At 40.6% G+C, this 19,140-nt stretch overlaps 1 protein-coding gene across 1 annotated transcript in view; it reads right to left on the bottom strand.

The window, feature by feature from the left end:
• IL1RAPL2 (interleukin 1 receptor accessory protein like 2) overlaps nt 1-19,140 on the bottom strand; it is a gene marked incomplete at both ends in the record, with an annotated part of 1,477,463 nt that overhangs the window by 1,209,553 nt on the left and 248,770 nt on the right. The gene's annotated exons all lie outside the window — the stretch shown is intronic.

Below are 19,140 nucleotides of genomic sequence, written 5' to 3'. Positions count from 1 at the left end.
GGCCTGAAGAGCTGGCTGAGCAGCATGGTAATGGGGAGAGGGGCGGGGAGAAAAACACACAGTCGCCTTTGTTTCGTTTTTGCTTTTATTCTCTAAACCCAGTTCAAAGGACCTTTTAATTACAAACACTCACCGGAGACTGCGATGCAGGTAGAGATGCAGACTTGTGGGTTCTGGGGAGAGGCTGTGGAGGGAAGTAGGGCAGGGAGAGGTGACCAGGAATCTGACATTGAGACACTCGTGACCCTCCAAACATAAGTGGTGATTTCTCTCCTGAAGAGCAATCCCCTCTCAGCAGCCTCAAGGCAGCTAATGTAGTCTGTCATACCCTGCCTGCTTTTTTGAGCTTTACAAAGGAAACAAAAGCTCTGAAAAGCCCCAAAGAGCCCTCAGGAACTGGTTTGGAAGAGTAGCATTTCCACCCCAGAAAAATATACAGCAGCACCCCCACCTAAAGCCCTGTCAGAAACAGAAGCTTGAGTGATTAAGATTGACAGCAGGCAGACAGGCAAAGCAGGCAGATTGGTACCGCCTACTTTCAGGCAAGGCCTATGGAGGCAGTCACAAACAGAGGAGCAGTGAATCCCTTGGAACAATGGTCAGCAAACTGCAGCTTGCGAGCCACATGTGTTGCCGCTCTGTTGACTAATGAGTTTGCCAACCAATGTCATATACTACCCTTTACCTCTTTGCACACAATATGCCACAATTGCCTAACCCTCACAGCTTCCGACTACATGGTAACATTTAGTCTAGCAGTGGTCGGCAAACTCATTAGTCAACAGAGCTGCAGTTTGCCAACCACTGGCTTGGAACATCAACATGGTGCTGAACACCAAAGACAGTACCTAATAGTGGCCAGCACCTAATTACCTAACAGGAAACTCAGAAGTGGCAGACAGAACAGAAGAATGGGGTCTTAAACCAGGCCCCATGGGGCATTAAAACTCGCTTAGAGTGAACAACACTTCACTTTATTTTTTATCTTTTATTTTAATTTCTTTATTGATTAAGGTATTACATGTGTGTCCTCATCCCCTCATTACCCCCAACTCCCCACTCATGCCCTCACCCCCTGTTGTCTGTGTCCATTGGTTAGGCTTATATGCATCTATACAAGTCCTTTGGTTGATCTCTCCCCCTTAACCCCAACCTCCCCTCCCTTCCTTCTGAGGTTTGACAGTCTGAACCATGCTTCTCTGTCTCTGGATCTGTTTTTGTTCATCAGTTTATGTTGTTCATTATATTGCATAAATGAGTGAGATCATGTGATATTTATCTTTCTCTGACTGGCTTATTTCACTTAGCATAATGCTCTCCAGTTCCATCCATGCTGTTGCAAATGGTAAGAAATCCTTCTTTTTTACCACAGCATAGTATTCCATTGTGTAGATGTACCACAGTTTTTTAATCCACTCATCCGCTGATGGACACTAAGGCTGTTTCCAAATTTTAGCTATGGTGAATTGTGTTACTATGAACATAGGGGTGTATATGTCCTTTCTGATTGGTGTTTCTAGCTTCTTGGGATATATTTCAAGAAGTGGGATCACAGGGTCAAATGGGAGTTCCATTTTTACTTTTTGAGGAAACTCCATACTGTTCTCCACAGTGGCTGTACCAGTCTGCATTCCCACCAGCAGTGCAAAAGGGTTCCTTTTCCTCAGCATCCTCCCCAACACTTGTCCTTTGTTGATTTGTTGATGATAGCCATTCTGACAGGTGTGAGATGATAATTCATTGTCATTTTGATTTGCATCTCTCAGATAATTAGTGACTTTGAGCATGTTTTCATATGTCTCTTGGCCTTCCTTCTGTCTTCTTTAAAAAGTATCTATTTAGGTCCATTGCCCATTTTTTTATTGGATTTTTTTATCTTCCTTTTGTTAAGTTGTATGAGTTCCCTGTAAATGTTGGAGATTAAACCCTTATGCAGTGATAACATTGGCAAATATGTTCTCCCATGCAGTGGGCTTTCTTGTTGTTTTGTTGATGGTTTCCTTTGCTGGGCAAAAGCTTTTTATTTTTATGTACTTCCATTTGTTTATTTTCTCTTTAGTTTCCATTGCCCTAGGAGCAGTATCAGTGAAGAAATTGCTTTGGCATGTGTCTGAGATTTCGCTGCCTGTGGATTCCTCTAGTATTTTTATGGTTTCCTGTCTTATGTTTAAGTCCTTTATCCATTTTGGGTTTATTTTTGTGTATGGTGTAAGTTGGTGGTCGTTTCATTTTTTTTGCATGTATCTGTCCAATTTTCCCAAAACCATTTATTGAAGAGACTGTCATGACTCCATTGTATGCTCATGCCTCCTTTGTTAAATATTAATTGGGCAGAGTGGTTTGGGTCGATATCTGGGTTCTCTATTCTATTCCATTGATCTATATGTCTGTTCTTGTGCCAGTACCAGGCTGTTTTAAGAACAGTGGCTTGGCAATACAGCTTGATATCTGGTATTGAGATCCTTCCTACTTTGTTCTTCTTTCTCAGGATTGTTGCAGCTATTTGGGGTCTTTTTTATTCCAGATGAATTTTTGTAAAGTTCGTTCTAGGTCTGTGAAATATGCCATTGGTATTTTAATTGGGATTGCATTAATACATAGATTGATTTATGTAGTATGGACATGTTGATGATGTTGATTCTACCAATCCATGAACACTGTATGTTCTTCCACCAGTTTATGTCTTCCTCTGTCTCTTTTTTCAGTGTCCTGTAGTTTTTCGCATATAGGTCTTTTGCCTCCTTAAATTTATTCCTAGGTATCTTAATATTTTTGGTGCAATGGTAAATGGGATTGCTTCTTTAGTCTCTCTTTCTGTAAGTTCACTATTGGTGTATAGAAATGCCATAGATTTCTTGGCATTAATTTTGTATCCTGCTACATTGCCAAATTCATTTATTAATTCTAATAATTTTTTGATGGAGTCAAGGGTTTTCTATGTACAGTATCATGTCACTGCAAATGAGGACAGTTTTACTTCTTCTTTTCCAATTTGGATGCCTTTTATTTCTTCTTCTTGTCTGATCGCAATGGCTAGTACTTCCAGTACCACGTCGAACAGGTGTGGTGAGAGTGGGCATCCCTGTCTTTTTCCTGTTCTTGGGGGAAATGGTTTTAGTTTTTGTCCATTGAGTATGATGTTTGCTGTGGGTATGTCATATATGGCCTTTATTATGTTGAGGTATGATCCTTCTATTCCCACCTTGCTGAGAGTTTTCATCAAGAAAGAGTGTTGGATTTTGACAAATGCTTTTTCTGCATCAATTGATATGACTATGTGATTTTTGTTTCTCAATTTGTTTATGTGATATATCACGTTTATTGATTTGTGGATATTGTATCATCCTTACATCCCTGGGATAAATCCTACTTGATCATGGTGTATGATCTTTCTGATGTACTGCTGGATCCGATTTGCTAGAATTCTTTTGAGGATTTTGGCATCTTTGCTCATGAGGGATGGCCTGTAATTCTCTTTCATTGTGTTGTCTTTATCTGGTTTTGTTATTAGGGTATGCTGGCTTCATAGAATAAGCTTGGAAGTGTCCTTCCTCTTGAATTTCTTGGAATAGTCTGAGTAGGATAGGTTTTAGTTCTTCCTTGAATGTTTGGTATAATTCCCCTATGAAGATGTCTGGCCCCGGGCATTTGTTTGCTGGGAGCTTTTTGATGACTGCTTCAATTTTCTCCACAGTTATCAGACTTTTGAGATTTTTATAATCTTTGTGATTGAGTTTTGGAAGGTTGTATTTTTCTAGGAATATGTCTATTTCCTCCAGGTTGTCTAGTTTGTTGGAGTAGAGTTGTTCATAGTATTTTTTAACAATCCTTTGTACTTCTGTGGGGTTTGTTGTTATTTTGCCTCTTTAATTTCTGATTTTGTTTATTTGGGTCCTCTCTCTTTGATTCTTGGTGAGCCTGGCTAGAGGTTCATCAATCTTGTTTATCCTTTCAAAGAACCAGCTCTTGGTTTCATTGATCTATCATATTGGGGTTTTTTTTGTTTGTTTGTTTGTGTTTTTTTGTGTTTTTTTTTTTTTTTTGGTCTCTATGTCATTTATTTCTGCTCTGTTCTTTATTATCTCCTTTATTCTGCTCAAACTGGGCTTTTCTTGTTTCTCTCTTTCTAATTCTTTAAGGTGTAGAGTTATATGATTTACTACCATTTTTTTCTTGTTTTTTGAGGTGGGCCTGTATAGCTATAACCTTCCCTCTCAGGACTGCTTTCATGTGTCTGATAGATTTTGGATTGTTGTGTTTTTATTGTCATTAGTTTCCAGGATGTTTTTAATTTCTTCTTTGATCTCATTGGTAACCCAATCATTATTTAATAGCATGCTATTCAGCTTCCAAGTGTTTGAGTTTTTTGGATTGTTTTTATTGTAGTTTATTTTTGATATTATTCCATTGTGGTCTGAGAAGATGCTTGATATTATTTCAATCTTCTTGAATTTTGGGAGACTTTGCTTGTGACCCAATATGTGATCTATTTTTGAAAATGTCCCATGTGCACTTGAGAAGAACGTATATTTCGTGGCTTTGGTATGAAATGTTCTGAAGATGTCAATTAAGTCCATCTGATCTAGTGAGTCATTTAGGATTGCTGTTTCTTTGCTCATTTTTTGTCTAGATGATTTATCCAGTGATGTCAGTGGTGTATTAAAGTCCCCTACTATGATTGTATTGCTGTTGATCTCTCCATTGATATCTTCCAGAAGTTTTTTTTATGTATTTGGGTGCTCCTGCATTGGGTGCATATATGTTTATCAGGGTTATATCCTCTTGTTGTATCGATCCCTTTAGTATTATGAAGTGGCCTTACTTATCTCTCCTTATGGCCTTCACTTTGAGGTGTATTTTCTTATATTTCATTTACAATTTTTTATTTTATTTATTTTTATGTTTTAATATTATTTTCTTTATTCTATTTTTTACTGTTATTTTATTTCATCTTATTTTTTTCAGATTTTTCTTCCTCACATCTCCCTTTTTCATCCTGTTTTCCCTTCTCCTGTCCCCATTTTAGTTTTTCTCTTTCCTTTCTTTTTACCCCTTGTTAAAAATTGATCTTCTTTATCTGCTTTATTGATGTTTTATTATTATCGTACTCTCTATTGGCTTACTCACATATCTAATTTCCTCTCCCCTGCTCTGAATCCATGCATCCTTCTCTTTCTTAGCTAGTCAATTGTTTTATGCTATTATTTTCTTCTCCTCTCTGGCTCTCTTCTTCTCCTAACTGTTTAGCTTCACTCCCTAAATTCAAGCCTATCTGCTCTCTCCTCTATTATCCTTTTTGCAAAAAATAAATAAATAAATAAACACAAATAATTTTTTTAAATTTTAATTTATTTTCATTCATTTATTTATATTTATTTTCTTCTTATCCACTCATTCTCTTTTTACCTCCTCTATACTGAACCATGGTCCTTCCCCTATCATCTACTAATGTCTTAATCTAATTTTCTGTATATAAACTCTGCCTCTGCAGATTCTGTCCCCCACTTTTTCTGGGTATTCGTTTGCTTTTTTTTGTTTGTTTATTTGTTTGTTTTGTAGTATTTTCTCCCCATATTTTTATTTTTTCCTCTTTCCTTTACTGCTTTTCTTGATGTCATTTTTTGCTCTCTTTTCTCTCTACTAATGTGCTTTCTCTGGTGGTCACTTTTATTGGGGTTATTGGTGTTGTGTGTACATTCTTGTTTTGTTCCCTTTGTGTCATGTCTTGTCAAATTGTACTTTGTGCTGTTTGGTCTACACCTACAAAATGGTTGGCACAACATGGTAGAGAGTGACCACATTAACCGACACCCTGAGAGGATACCCCATCCACGAATGGGACAGTAACACTCAAGCTCCAACTACACCAAGAGAACCCAAACATACCAAGTAGGGGGCAGGCCTAGAATAGCCAACCCAGAAGACCTGAGAGACTGCACCATGGATCCTACAAAACATATAATATATAAGACGAATACAAAAAATCTGGGTGGCATAGAGTTTGATCTAACACATAGAAACAATCACAAAGGAAGTGCAAAAATGGGGAGACAAAAAAAAAAAAAACACAACCCCCATACAAAAGAAAAGGAGGAACCACCAGAAAAGGAAACAAATGAAATGGAGGCAAGTGGTTTGTCAGGGAAAGAATTCAGAGTAATGGTTTTATGGATGCTCAAAAGGCTGGAAGACAAATTCACCAACATGTGTAAGATTCAAGAGGAATGAAGAATGGCATAGCTGCAATAAAGAACACAATGAAAGCCTTCAACAGTAGAATAAAAGAAGTTGAGGATTGAGTCAGCAAGTTAGAAGACAGGGTAGGAAAAAACAATCTGAACACAACTGGAAAAAAAAAAAACTTTAAAAGCAGGAGGAGAGCCTAAGGAGCTTTGGGACCACACAAACTGAAACAACATCCACATAATAGGGGTACCAGAAGGATAAGAAGCTGAGCAAGGAATAGAAAATCTGTATGAAGAAATAATGACAGAAATCTTCACTGATTTGGGGAAGAAAATGTCACACAAGTCTAAAAAGCACACAGAGTCCCAAACAAGATCAATCCCAAAAGATCAATACCAAGACATATCAAAATTAAGTTGGCAAACACCAATGACAAAGTAAGAATCTTAAAGGCTGCCATAGAGAGACAGAGTTACCTACAAAGGATCTCCCATTAGACTATCAACTGATTTCTAAACAAAAACACATCAAGCCAGAAGGGGATGGAATAAAGTATACCAAGTGATGCAAAGAAAGGGACTGAATCCAAGAATACTATATTCATCAAGGCTATAATTCAAAATTGAAGGTGAAATTGGGAGTTTTGCAGACGAAAATAAGCCTAAGGGAGTTTATTACCACCAAGCCAGCAATGCAAGAAATGCTAAAGAGATTGCTATAAAAAAAAAAAAAAGAAATAGAAAGGGAACAAGGAACACAATCATAATGAATAAAAGTGACAACAAACAAGTTCTGATCAATAATAACCTTAAATGTAAATGGATTAAATGCTCCAATCAAAAGATATACGGTAGCTGAATGGATAAGAAAACATGACCCATATATATGCTGTCTACAAGAGAACCCTCTCAGAACAAAGGACTCACACAGATGGAACATGAGGAGATGGAAAATTTTTTCAGGCAAATGGAAATGAAAAAAAGCTGGGGGAGCAATACTTATATCTGAAAAAATAGACATCAAAGTGAAGGCCATAACAAGAGATGAGGAAGGCCACTTCATAATACCAAAGGGAGCAATTCAACAAGAGGATATAACTTTGGTAAACATATGAGTACCCAAATACATTAAAAAAAAACTTCTGGAAGATATCAAGGGAGAGATAGACAGCAATACAATCATAGTAGGGGGCTGTAATACCCCATTGACACCACTGGATGAATCCTCTAAACAAAAATGACAGCAAAGAAACAGCAAGCCTAAATTACTCACTAGATCAGATGGACTTAATTGACATCTTCAGAACATTTACCTTAAACCTACAGAATATACATTCTTCTCAAGTGCACGTGGGACATTTTCAAAGACAGAACACATATTAGGGCACAGGATAAATCTCTACACATTCAAGAAGATTGAAATTATATCAAGCATCTTCTCAGATCACAATGGCATAAAATCAGAAATCAACTACAATAAAAACAATAAAAAACTATCAAACACATAAAGGCTAAATAACATGCTATTAAAAAAATGTAGGGGTTACCAAAGGGATCAAAGAATAAAGAAAAAGCATTCTGGAAACAAATGATAATGAGAACACAACAATCCAAAATATATGGGACACAATGAAACCAGTCCTGAGAGGGAAGTTCATAGAACTACAGGCCTACCTCAATAAATAAGAAACACTGGTAATAAAGTACCTAACACTACAACTTAAAGAACTAGAAAGAGAGCAGTAAGAAGAACACAGAGTGAGTAGATGGAAGGAAATAAAAAAGATCAGAGCGGAAGTAAATGACACAGACACAGACACACACACACACACACACACACACACACACACACACACACACACACACACAAAGAGCAATAGAACAAAGAGCTGGTTCTTTGAAAGGATTAACAAACAAGAATGATGAGCCTCTAGTCAGGATCACCAAGAAACAAAGTAAGAGGACCCAAATAAACAAAATCAGAAATGAAAGAGGTGAAGTAAAAACTGACTCCAAAGAAATACAAAGGATTTTTGTTTAAAAAAAATGCTACAAACATCTCTACTCCAACAAACTGGACAACCTAGATTAAATGGATATATACCTATAAAAATACAATCTTCCAAGACTAAATAAGGAAGAATCAGAAAACCTGAACAAGCTGATAACTACCAATAAAATTGAAGAAGTAATCAAAAACCTTCCAGCAAATGAAAGCCCTGGTACAGATGGCTTCACAAGGAAGTTTTACCAAACTTTCAAAGAAGAACTAACACTGATCCTCCTCAGACAATTCCAAAAAATCCAAGAGGAAGGAACACTTCCAAGCTCTTCTTATGAAGTCAGCATTACCCTAATCCAAAAACCAGATAAAGACACTACAAAGAAAGAGAATTACAGAACAATATCCCCAATGAACATAGATGCTAAAATCCTCAACAAAATATTAGCAAATCGCATCTAGCAATACATTAAAAAGATCATACAGCATGACCAAGTGAGATTTATTTTGGGGATGCAAGGCTGGTAAAATATCCACAAATCAATAAAATGATATATCACATAAACAAATTGAAAGACAAAAACCACTTGATCATATCAATTGATGAAGAAAAAGCATTCGATAAAATCCAACACCCTTTTATGATAAAAACTCTCAGCAAAGTGTTGAATAAAGCAATCATACCTCAACATAAATAAAATCCTTATATGAAAAACTACAGCAAATATCATACTCAATGGGCAAATACTAAAACCATTTCCCCTAAGAACAGGAAAAAGACAAGGATGCCCATTTTCACCACTCCTGTTTGACATAGTATTGAAAGTGCTAGCCATAGCGATCAGACAAGAAGAAATAAAAGGCATCCAAAATGGAAAAGAAGTAAAACTGTCATTATTCGCAGATGACATATTATACATAGAAAACCCTAAAGACTCCATCAAAATCTTACTAAATTTAGTAAATGAATTCGGCAATGTAGCAGGATACAAAATTAACACCTAGAAATCTCTGGCTTTTTTATACACAAATAATGAACTCACAGAAAGAGTAACTTAAGAAACAACTCCATTTACCATTGCAACAAAAAATTAAGATACCTAAGAATAAACTTAACTAAGGAGGTAAAAGACCTGTACTCAAAAATTACAGGAGGTTGAAAAAGATAGAGGAAGATATTAACAAGTGGAAGAATATACCGTATTCATGGATTGGTAGAATTAACATCATTAAAATGTCCATACTACCCAAAGAAATCTACAGATTCAATTTAATCCCCATTAAAACACCAACAGTATATTTTTCAGACCTAGAACAAACTCTCCAAAATTTTATATGGAATAAACAAAGACCCCGAATAGCCTCAGCAATCCCGAGAAAGAACAAAGTAGGAGGGATCACAATACCAGATATCAAGCTATATTACAAAGCCACAGTTCTCAAATCTGCCTGGTACTGGCACAAGTACAGACATATAGACTAAAGGAACAGAACACCCCTCCCTCCCCCAGAAATCGACCCAAGCCTTTATGCTCCATTAATATTTGACAAAGGAGGCAAGAGCATACAATGGAGCCAAGACAGTCTCTTCAATAAATGGCGCTGGGAAAATTGGACAAATATATGCAAAAAAAAAAAGAAGAAAAGAAAAGAAACTATACCGCCAAATTACACCATATACAAAAATAAACTCAAAATGGATAAAGGACTTAAACATAGGACAGAATCCCATCTAGAGATGTTTTGTTCACATTTGAAACCAACATCAGCAGCAGCTGCTGCAAAAACCCCAAAGAAGCTGCTCTATCTTTTTGTGGTGTGACAGTTTATCTGAGGGGATAGAAAACTGGAAAGAAATTGGTAGTAAACCAGCTGCTGACTAACTCCTGAGTGTTCTGAAAGACTCATTGCAGTAGAATTGTCAAGAAAAGGACAACTTGCCCGGCCGGCATGGCTCGGTGGTTGAGCATTGACCTATGAACCAGGAGGTCACTGGCAAGAAGGGAATGTTTTCAAGAGTGTTGTAAAGCCAGCTCCATGATAAATGTTGCACCATAAAGTGTCTTTTTAAAAATTCTTACATTCTAGCTTTCTCAAGCAGTTAATTTGATTCACAAATGCCAAATTAAAACTGTTGCTCAGAAATTGACAGGTTTGCAGTCAGTCCAGTCTATGGGGCAAAGAGAACTTACTGTCCCTATACAAGGAGATAGTTTGTCCCATTGACCTTTAACAGAATACTGGTGGCAAGAGACCCAGTAGGAGGCAGTACAGAAGCCATTTCTTTCTGAAACTGGGAAATTGTATTGAAACTGTTTCCAAATGCACTTGCAGCATGGATGAAGCCTGGTTTACCACTCAGTACTAAATAGCTTTGATACAATGAAGGATTCCTGCGTCAGAGAAATAAAACACATTCAAATATTTGTGCATCATCTTAATGCTTAAAAAATTTCGGTCTAGAATGTGCTCCTTTCTCTTTCCCAGCTAAACCCTTTCATTTCACAAGATCCCCTACTGTCTCAGAGACTTAATAATATATATAATGCAGCAGTTCTCAAACCTGGTGACACAATAGAATCACTTGAGTGGAGGAGCATTCCCATTTCAATACTTTCTAACTGTGTGTCCTTGACCAAATTACTCAACCTCTTGGAGCCTTGGTTTCTTCATGTGCAAAGAGTGCAAGAATAACATCTATCACTGAAATGTAGAAGGAGATAATTCATGTTCTATGCTAAGCACATACATAGCCAGTCTGCAGTTAAACATTAGCTTCCTTTATTACTGTTAACATCATCATGATTGTTATCATTAACAGCAGTTATGGGCAACCTTTGAGAACCACTCCTAGTCTAAGATTGCACAATTCAGATATGTAAAACGACACACAATTCAGAAAAACAAACATTTACTAATCCAGGCACTATTTTTAAATAAAAATATTTATATATTTTAAATTTTACATTACAGTTTATATACAATATTAAAATATATATTTTAATAAATTATAATGATTTGGTGAGAATTTATTTATAAACTATATGCTATAGAAAATATCAATAACAATTTACAGTAAATTCCAAATCCAGTGCTCTCTCTGCTATATTCATTTAATTTTATTGCAACAAATATTTTGAACACTGACTATATATTCAACTCTAAGGTAGGTTCCTGGGACAGAAAGATAACTTTATATCAAATTGCCCCTACTCTTCAGATTTCCTACCTAGTGGAGGAGTCCAATGTATAAACAGATAATTACAAAAATAAAAAAATATAGAATATCTTTATAGATTCAGTGAGTTTCAGTTTCTATGAGCTCATGGAAGATAAAGAAATTAAGTCTGTTTGGGTGGATTGATGAAGACTGCAGTGAGGAGTCTATGACTGAATGGTAATTTGAGAGATAAATAGGAGTGTTACAGTAAGTAGGGTTGTATGAATGGACATTTCAGGTAGAGAGAACAGCTGGTGGAAAGGCACTATATCAGCATGCCTCTCAGCTCTATCTTTTCACAACTTCCAGAACACTTGTCTGTACCATTCATTTGTCAAATAATAATGTTTTGTATCATGACACCTCTTCTATTATAGCCTTGAACTATTTATCTCCTCTGTTACCTAATTTTTCATGTCTTTTCATCCCAACAAAAATTTAAGCTTGAAGAAAGAAGAACCAGTTTAATTGATCACCACATTCCCCACAGTGCTTTGCACATGATCTTAAATAGATTGGCTGTTTAGCAAATACTTCTTGACTGGTAATGTAAATGGAGAAAAACAGAATAATCTGAAACATATCCTAAATTCATTATTTATCATCAAAACCTCCTGTGAAATAAAGTTTGTTCATTCTCTCCTCCTGATTGTTCACATCATGACCATCAGAGTCCTTGAACCCCATCTGTGTTCCCACTACAATGAGCAATACTGTGGTATAATAACATTATCAGAAACTCACATGGTGGCAGCTCTTTGCATATTTCAATATCCTATTCTGTTTTTACTGACGAAATTCACAAGGATCTCAAAGTTAGGCCTAGCTAGTCATTGCTGAAAACTGCTGATCATAACAAGGTTATGCCAATCAGTCTGGGTCTCCACACTTTTCCACAAAGTATTAGGCATTCTGATAAAACTGCAGAGAATAGATAAACTATGATACCATTTTTTAGCAGCATCCTAAAGAAGTCTTCAGGCTGGTTGGCCTGTGGGAACAAAATAACTTAATGTTCATGCAGTATGGAAAATGACATTTCTTACAAATAGGAGACAGGGTTTGAACTGAATTTAAAGTCAGGATGAGCAGAGGGAACTTCTCCCACTTAGGAACTTTTCAAATATTGACCTCAAGACTGAGAAGAATATGTTCTTATCCAGACGAATTTTAGCCTCTATTGTGTACAACTGAGAGCCCCAAGTAGTAAGAAGCTGGCATCTATTCAACAAGGACCTAATAGAGAAGATCTTTTATATATATATATATATATATATATATATATATATATATATATATATAATTGATTTTTTTACAGAGAGAAAGAGAGAGGGATAGAGAGTTAGAAACATCGATGAGAGAGAAAGATTGATCAGCTGCCTCCTGCACACCCCCCACTGGGGATGTGCCCGCAACCAAGGTACATGCCCTTGACCGGAATCGAACCCAGGACCCTTGAGTTCGCAGGCCGACGCTCTATCCACTGAGCCAAACCGGTTTTTCGGCAATAGAGAAGATCTTAATCAAAGGTCTCTCTCATCTCATTTATTTTCCTGCATTTTTGCAAGATAACTCATTGCCAACCTGAGAACAAACAAGTATGGGTATAAAGGTGGCCTTTGAGAACCAAGATGGTGGCGTACTTAAACGCAGGTACTTGCTTACTCCCACAACCACACAAAAGTTACAACTAAAATACAGAACAACCATCATTCAGAACTGCCTGAAAGTTGGTGGGACGAAGTCCTACAGTTATAGAAGTAAAGAAGAAAGTGCATTGAAACTGGTAGGAGGGATGGAGGCACAGAACAGGCTGGTCCAGCACCCTCGTGGGCTATTTTTTTTTAACCTAGAGGGAGATCATCCCTGCGGAGCTTTCGTGAAGAGCAAGGGGTCCCAGTCCAATGACAGAAGCCCCACCTAGGGTCCCAGAGCTAGAAAGAGACATTCCTGTAACTTCAAGCTGTAAAAACCTGCAGAGATTGTGGCTAAAGGACATGGAGGCTGCTGGAGACCCAGGTGTCCCTCTTAAAGGGATGGGCACAAACTTATTGGGACTTGATTTCTCTGAGCTGCAGCACCAGGAGGCATTGGGGGACCCAGACACATACTGGGAGGAACTGGATTGTCTGGCATAGGGGCAGGAGCGCAGGGGGGAGCTTAGTATGAGACGGAGGTACTCACAGGGGTCATTGTTCCTATGCCAAGACCTCCCCTATACCAGTGCTTACTGGCAACCATATTTGAGTCCCCATCAACCTGAAACACACTGTTTGCTCTGCCCTGGTGATTCCCTGAGACTTTGCCCCATCCAATTTGCAGCCATACCCAAGCTGTTTGCAGCAGCTTTTTCATATGAATGGCCAGTCCTGGCTCAGGCATCAGATTTTGCTAAAATATCTTAAACAAGCAGCAGCTGGTGTCAGCATGCCCCAAACCTATCAATAAAAGGACAAAGACTCTACACTAGCACTAGCCTACCTTGATTCATAGCTGGGCCTCACCTGGAAACTTCCTAGCCCAGTAGTCAGCAAACTCATTAGTCAACTGAGCCAAATATCAACAGTACAATGATTGAAATTTCTTTTGAGAGCCAAATTTTTTAAACTTAAACTTCTTCTAATGCCACTTCTTCAAAATAGACTCGCACAGGCCCTGGTATTTTGTGTAAGAGCCACACTCAAGGGGCCAAAGAGCCACATGTGGCTCACGAGCCACAGTTTGCCAACCACGGTCCTAGACCAACACAAATAGCAGCCATTTGCAGATCTCTCTGTAGCTCCTGCCAGGTAGCCGCAGGCAGTGGCTGACTTTGCACCTCCTGGGAGGCCCCAGAGCCAGTGCATCCAGTGGACAGCTTCAGACCATACCAGATTACAACTCTACACATCCACAAGTGACACATTCAAGGGGTAGACTCGGTGAGCAACAAAGCCCTACTGAAGCAAGACTCCAAAAGTATGCAGATAGTGTAAGGAGCCTTTGGGACAACTTCAAGCAGTTAGTTACCTATAAGGGAGTGCCCATATGACTATCAGCTGATTTCTCAACAGAAACTATGTAGACCAGAAGGGAGTGGCAAGAAATATTCAAAGTGATGAATGGCAAGGACCTATAACCAAGATTACTCTACCTACCCAGCAAAGCTATCACTTAGAATTGAAAGTCAAATAAAGAGCTTCACAGAGAAGAAAAATATAAAGGAGTTCATCACCACCAAACCAGTATCAATTGTAAAAGTAAAATAAAACTATGTGCATCAATTGTAAAAGTAAAATAAAACTATAATGGCTGAAATGATTTAAAGTTGTGTAAGCATGCACAAAAAAAGAATAAGTATTAAATGGGTAGATTATAATCTATACAATTTATTATGTTAACAGTAGAAACATTAACTAAAAAAAGAGATAAAGTACAAATAAGTTTTACTCATCTTTATAATATACAATATAACTTTTCTTCGGAAGTCAATTTATTTTCCTGATGCTGTTGCTTCAGGCTGATGTTAATGTGAGTTTGCATTCTCTGAGCCCTCATTAAGGAATAGTAGGAGGGATAGATAGGAATGAGTGAAAAGTAATTCAGGAGTGTTCTAGGTTACAGGGGAAAGCTATTTAAAAGTAAATATTTGTTATAAAATCTATTGGGAGGAAAATGTGAAGACATTTTTTGATGGTTATAGAGATGTATATATGAGTGGGTGGAAATTAAAATGAAGGCATGGAAGAGAAAACCATAAGGAAAGTATTAGATAGCTGTGTTTTGAGTACCAAGTACATGAAACTGAATTCAGCTATTCCTAGAAATGAAAACATAAAACAGAATTGTTTCTTTCCCTCTGAATCAACTCTTAACTGCTACCAAATCACATACTATTACCATGAACAAACTGTGTCAAATAATACAAACTTAAATTTGTACTTCTAGACTAGGAAAATACATATAACTCTATTCCAATTTACAAATATTTATGGTATCTATGAAGTTCCAGGAAGATCTTAAGAGCACCCACTGCCCTTTCCCTCTTATGTAAAAACAAAAAACCTCAACTGATTGCTTGAGTCTATGAGGAAACACACTATTAAGAGGGCTTGTAACATTTATCTGAATAATGGATATAATTTAACTAGTGACCTAGTGCATGAAATTCATGCACATTAAAAGGGAATTAATTAGAGGAAATCTACACTAATAAAAGAGAAACATGCAAATTGACCGTACCTCCGCTATGCCCTCCAGCCACACCCACCAGCCAATCAGGAGTGAGTATGCAAATTAACCCAACCAAGATGGCTATGGCCACGGAGCCAGCAGGAGGCTTGGGTTTCCCCGGCAATTGAGGAAGCCCAGCTTCCCGCCCACCCTGGCCGGCCCTGGCCTCCTCTCAAGGCTACAAAATTTTAATTATAGAAGATAAATAAATCCCAACAAAAATAGCGGCAGCCATGGAGCTGGAGAGAGCAGGAGACTTGGGTTTCCCCCAGTGATAGAAGAAGCCAAGCTTCCTGGCCGGCCCTGGCCTCCACTCAAGGCTACAAAGTTTCAATTATAGAAGATAAATAAATCCCAGACACCAGGGCCTCTGCTTGGGTGGCCAGGGGGCATGGCCAGCCTGCAAACCACCACAGGCCCCTCACCCAGGCCGCCCCATGCCCCAAGGGAACCCCCACCCTGATCCGAAACACCCTTCAGGGAAAACCAGCCAGCCCCCACCCATGCACCAGGCCTCTATCCTATCAAATAAAAGAGTAATATGCAAATTGACTGTCACTCCAACACACAAGATGGCTGCCCCATGTGGTCAAAGATGGCTGCCCCCATGTGGACACAAGATGGCCACCACACGATGGCCAGCAGGGGAGGGCAGTTGGGAGGGACCAGGTCTGCAAGGGAGGGTAGTTGGGGGCAATCAATCCTGCAGGGGAGGGCAGTTAGGGGAGATCAGGCCAGCAGAGGAGGGAAGTTGGGGGTGACCAGGCCTGCAGGGGAGGGCAGTTGGGCGGGACCCAGGCCTGCAGGGGAGAGCAATTGGGGGGGGACCAGGCCTGCAGGGAAGGGCAGTTGGGGGTGGGGACCAAGGCCTGCAGGGGGGGACAGTTAGGGGCAATCAGGCTGGCAGGAGAACAGTTAGGCATCAATCAGGCTGGCAGGGGAGTGGTTAGGGGGTTATCAGGCTGGCAGGCAGAAAAAGTTAGGGACGCCAAAACCGGTTTGGCTCAGTGGATAGAGCGTCAGTCTGCGGACTGAAGGGTCCCAGGTTCGATTCCGGTCAAGGGCATGTACATTGGTTGCGGGCACATCCCCGGTGGGGGGTGTGCAGGAGGCAGCTGGTCGATGTTTCTCTCTCATCGATGTTTCTAGCTCTCTATCCCTCTCCCTTCCTCTCTGTGGAAAATCAATAAAAATATAAAAAAAAAAAAAAGAAAAAGTTAGGGACAATCAGGAAGGCAGGCAGGCAAGCAGTTGGGAGCCAGCAGTCCTGGATTGTGAGAGTGATGTCCGACTGCCCGTTTAGGCCCGATCCTACCAGGCCTCTAGTATTTTTCTATTGATATTTGTACTTTCTCTATAATAGAAGTGTCAGAGATGAAAGAAAATTAGTAAAATTTATATAAAATCTTCCTCCTGTCAGAGTCTGGGGCATGCCACGAGAACCAGAGTCAAATCCCCCCCCACCCACGTGCGCCTTGAAATCGCACAAGACCCAGACCCGGCCAGCCCCAACCCCACTGAGCTAGATCCAGACCCAGCCGGCCCCACCCCTGTCAAGCCCCACCGGGTGGGGGACACAGCCTCAGGTCACCTGGTGCAGTACCAGGGCAGGGGGCATGGCCTGAGGTCCTGCAGCCCATGCCAGAGGGCACACCTTGAGGTCCCCATCAAGCCCCACTGGGTGGGGGGTGTAGCCTCGGGTACCCTGGCCCAGCACCAGGGCGGGGGACGCAGCCTGAGGTCCCCCAGCCGGGCAATGGGTTGGGGGGCACAGCCTGATTTCCTCCGTCAAGCCCTGCCAGGTGGGGGGCACATCCTGAGGTACCCTGGCCTGGCACCAGGGCCAGGGAAGCACCTGAGGTTCCCTGTCCTGGTGCTGGGGTGGGGGAGGATGCAGCCTGAGGTCCCCCAGCCTGGTGCCAGGGCAGGGGGTGAGGCCTGAGGTACCCCATCAAGCCCTGCCAGGCAGGGGGTGTGGTCTGAGGTCCCCTTGCCTGGCACCAGGGTGGGGGCGCAGCCTGAGGTCCCCTGTCTAGCCCCATGGGGGTGGGGGTCACCACCTCAGGTCCTTGCTGATTGCTCGTTAAGGCTCGTTACTGGAACTTGGCCTCCACTTTGGGTGCAACCATCCTGTGTTACGGAAACCCCACCTCTGCTGTGGGCACAGCCATCTTGTGTCACAGAACCCCCCGACCCCCTGCCTCCACTGTGGGTGCTGCCATATTTGTGGCAGAGTGACGGTCAATTTGCATATTCCCCCTTTATTATATAGGACTAGGGGCTCAGTGATTAAAATTCATGTGGGGGGGGTCCCTCAGCTCAGCCTGCCCCCTCTCACATACAGGGAGCCCTCAGGGGATGTCCTACTGACCACTTAGGCCCACTCCCCATGGTGAGCGGACCTAAGCCGCAGTCTGGCCTCCCTTTGTGGGAGGTGATCAGGCTGATCAGGGGAAGGCACCAGCCCCATTACCCCGCTGCTGCAGCCACTGCCAGTCACGGCAACCACCAAGGTGTTTTCATCAACACGGACTCTAGTCCCTTCACCATGAAAAAAATGACAACTTTCTTTAGGCATTTTCAAGATGTGTCTTTCATAGGATATGACATTTCTTCCTTTATTTTTTTTATCCTCACCTGAGGATATGTTTCCATTGATTTTTAGAGAATGTGGAAGTGAAAGGGAAAGACTGAGAGAAACATCAAAGTGAGAGGAACACTTTGATTGGTTGCCTCCTACATGAGCCCTGACCTGGGCCCCAGCCAGGGAGGAGCCTGCAACCTAGGTACATGCCCTTGATCAGAACTGAACCTGGACCCTGCAGTTGGCAGGCCTAGGCATTATCCACTGAGCCAAACTGGCTAGGGCAGGATATGACATTTCTTAGCTCTCCAGCAGTGGACCTTTGTTTTTTTTCTCCAGGAGTGTGATGGAAAAACCCTAGATCACCTTCTTGAATTCTTATTACCCAAGTTACTAAGAATATTACCAGTGGCATACAGGGAGCTTAGCCAATGAGCAGTTAGAAAAGGTATTTCCTCTGTATTTCACACAGATCGCCGGCTCTGCCCCTGCCAAGTCCTAAAGCCTCGGGGCCTGGGCGGGGGCCCCCCAGCTCCCTCCAATCGCTGGCTCCACCCCTGCCCAGGAACCCCCTGGCTCAGGCCCTTCCCAGGTTGCTCAGGACCCACCCGGGGCCTACCTCTAAGTGACCTGGGTGCCAAGAAAGTTCCCGGGACCCAGGCTGCTGGGCGCCTACATGTGCAAATTAACCGCCATCTTTGTTGAGTTAATTTGCATACTCACTCTGATTGGCTATGGCCATAGCTGACGTACAGTCAATTTACATGTTGGTCTATTATTAGGTATGATGATATCAAGTACAGTTGTCTTAATGACAACTTAAATTTGTTCAGCACCTAATTCAGCAATATTTCCTCACAATTTAAGTAGCCCAAATCCCTGAATATAATTGCCTTATCAAAGTGACTTTAAATTTTACTCCTTCCAATTTTTCCTA

The sequence above is a fragment of the Cnephaeus nilssonii genome (assembly GCF_951640355.1).
Source record: "Cnephaeus nilssonii genome assembly, chromosome: X".
NCBI classification, from domain to species: Eukaryota; Metazoa; Chordata; class Mammalia; order Chiroptera; family Vespertilionidae; genus Cnephaeus; species Cnephaeus nilssonii.
The sequence above is the reverse complement of the archived record's forward strand: the minus strand, read 5'-3'. Positions and strand labels throughout refer to the sequence as shown.